This window comes from Schistocerca nitens, chromosome 11 (genome assembly GCF_023898315.1).
Source record: "Schistocerca nitens isolate TAMUIC-IGC-003100 chromosome 11, iqSchNite1.1, whole genome shotgun sequence".
NCBI classification, from domain to species: domain Eukaryota; kingdom Metazoa; phylum Arthropoda; class Insecta; order Orthoptera; family Acrididae; genus Schistocerca; species Schistocerca nitens.
In genome coordinates, this window is record NC_064624.1 from 190,061,219 (window position 1) to 190,064,335 (window position 3,117).

The following is a 3,117-nucleotide window of genomic DNA, read 5'->3' on the forward strand; positions in this document are numbered from 1 at the left end:
CGTCTCGATCCCTGAGTCAACAGATGGGGACGTTTGCAAGACAACGACCATATGCACGAACAGTTCGACGACGTTTGCAGCAGCACGGACTATCAGCTCGGAGACCGTAGCTGCGGTTACCCTTGACGCTGCATCACAGACAGGGGCGCCTGCGATGGTGTACTCGACGACGAACCTGGGTGCACGAATGACAAAACGTCATTTTTTCGGATGAATCCAGGTTCTGTTTACAGTATCACGATGGTCGCATCCGTGTTTGGCGACATCGCGGTGAACGCACATTGGAAGCGTGTATTCGTCATCGCCGTACTGGCGTATCACCCGGCGTGATGGTATGGGGTGTCATCGGTTACACGTCTCGGTCACCTCTTGTTCGCATTGACGGCGCTTTGAACAGTGGATGTTACATTTCAGATGTGTTACGACCCGTGGCTCTACCCTTCATTCGATCCCTGCGAAACCCCACATTTCAGCAGGATAATGCACGACCGCATGTTGCAGGTCCTGTACGGGCCTTTCTGGATGCAGAAAATGTTCGACTGCTGCCCTAGCCAGCACATTCTGCAGATCTCTCATCAGTTGAAAACGTCTGGTCAATGGTGGCCGAGCAACTGGCTCGTCACAATACGCCAGTCACTACTCTTGATGAACTGTGGTATCGTGTTGAAGCTGCATGGGCAGCTGTACCTGTACACGCCATCCGAGCTCTGTTTGACTCAATGCCCAGGCGTATCAAGGCCATTATTACGGCCAGAGGTGGTTGTTCTGGGTACTGGTTTCTCAGGATATATGCAACCAAAGTGCGTGAAAATGTAATCACATGTCAGTTCTAGTATAATATATTTGTCCAATGAATACCCGTTTATCATCTGCATTTCTTCTTGGTGTAGCAATTCTAATGGCCAGTAATGTAATATTCCTTACTTCCTCATTCAATACCCTCCCGATGAATCGTCTGTCCCTTCTCACGAGTTCTAGGCGCTCAGTCCGGAACCGCGCGACTGCTGCGGTCGCAGGTTCGAATCCTGCCTCGGGCATGGATGTGTGTGATGTCCTTAGGTTAGTTAGGTTTAAGTAGTTCTAAGTACTAGGGGACTGATGACCACAGATGTTAAGTCCCATAGTGCTCAGAGCCATTTGAACGAGCCTTCTCACGATCTGTGGAGGGAAAAGATGCAATTCCAGCGGCTAATTGCTCTCCAAGTATTGAACTGTGCGTTGTTCTTGACAAAGAATAAAAGATCAGAAAAGGTATACAGTTATATGTATGTGAAAACCATTATGTACTGACGAAAAGAGGTGGCCCGCTTAAACGGCGAAAAACGAAACACTACTCAGTGACAATTAAATCCAGTGTAGAGGAAGGCTGTATTTTTCGGATGGGCAATACTTCCACCGCCGATACGCGCCATGCAGAAGTGAGCATACGGCAGGACTGCCTTCCCGCTCCCAGCCTCTCGTGTGACGCGCGGCGCGGGAAACTGTGACGCAACCACAACGCCGCGCGACTCGCCGCAGGCGCGAGTCGCGTCCCAGTCGCGTCGCGTCGCAGTTGCGCGGCCCCATTTGAACCTGTGAAGTTACAAAAACGCGCGCTGCGCTGCGCCTCGCCCCACGCGCTATACGCGTCTGTTTGCGCCTAGCTCACCTGGTAGTGGATGTGATACTGCGTTGCACGCGACGGTTCTGTATTCAAATCCAGAGCTTGCCGACATGGAGTTTACTTACGGGAAGGCAAATGGCAACAGACGGCGGGCAGCGAGGTTTTTATCAGGAGACCCATCCCCACCGACAACAGCCACAGCACTGAATATTAGTAACAGTGTTCCGCCGTTTGTCTGAGACAGGGTCGTTTCACGAAGAAGGAAACCGTGAAGGACATACATGACAAGGAAGCCTCCCCATCGCACCCCCCTCAGATTTTGTTATAAGTTGGCACAGTGGATAGGCCTTGAAAAACTGGACACAGATCAATCGAGAAAACAGGAAGAAGATGTGTGGAACTACGAAAAAAATAAGCAAAATATACGAACTGAGTAGTCCATGCGCAACATAAGCAACATTAAGGATATTGTGAGCGCAGGAGCGCCGTGGTCCCGTGGTTAGCGTGAGCAGCTGCGGAGTGAAAGGTCCTTGGTTCAAGTCTTCCCTTCGAATGCAAAATTTATTTATTTTCTTTATTTTCGCAAAGTTATGATCTGTCCGTTCGTTCATTGACGTCTCTGTTCACTGTAACAAGTTTACTGTCTGTGTTTTGCGACCGCACCGCAAAACCGTGCGATTAGTAGACGAAAGGACGTTCCTCTCCAATGGGAACCGAAAACATTTGATCGCAAGGTCATAGGTCAACCGATTCCTCCACAGGAAAACACGTCTGATATATTCTATACGACACTGGTGACGGCATGTGCGTCACATGACAGGAATATGTTGTCGACCCACTTAACTTGTACAGTTGGCGAATGGGTAAAAGGATTCTTGTACCTTGCAAGCTTTAGGTTTTCTTGTGGATGTGATAATCACTCCCAAAAAAGTGATGAAAACATAAGAGTTTGTCACATAAACTGCAACAAATGAATGCAACAGTTTCACAGTCGCGCAGTTTTCCCTGTGCTCTGTGAAAACATATGTTTTTAACGTTTTCAAATTTTTCCGTGTGTAGATAGTCAAATACAGCATATGTCCAAGCAAATCTGAACATGTCCTGGAATTTTGGAGAGCGAAATTGAGTCTGAGTCCCTGAACTTTGATAATTGTCTGAAAATAAAAAATTAAACTTTTCACTCGAGGGAAGACTTGAACCAAGGACGTCTCGTTTCGCAGGTGCTCACGCTACCCACGGGACCACGACGCTCCTGAGCTCACACTCACCTTGATGTTGCCTATCTTGGGCATGGACAACTCAGTTTGTATATTTTGCTTATTTTTTTTCATAGTTCCACACAACTTCTTCCTGTTTTCTCGATTGATCTGTGTTCAGTTTTTCAAGGCCTATCCACTGTGCCAACTTATAACTAAATCTGAGGGGGGTGCGATGGGGAGGTTCCCTTGTGACGTGGAGGGAAATTGATAGACACTGTGGCAGGCGACCGCCGTGTCAGTACCAGGCTGTTTGCC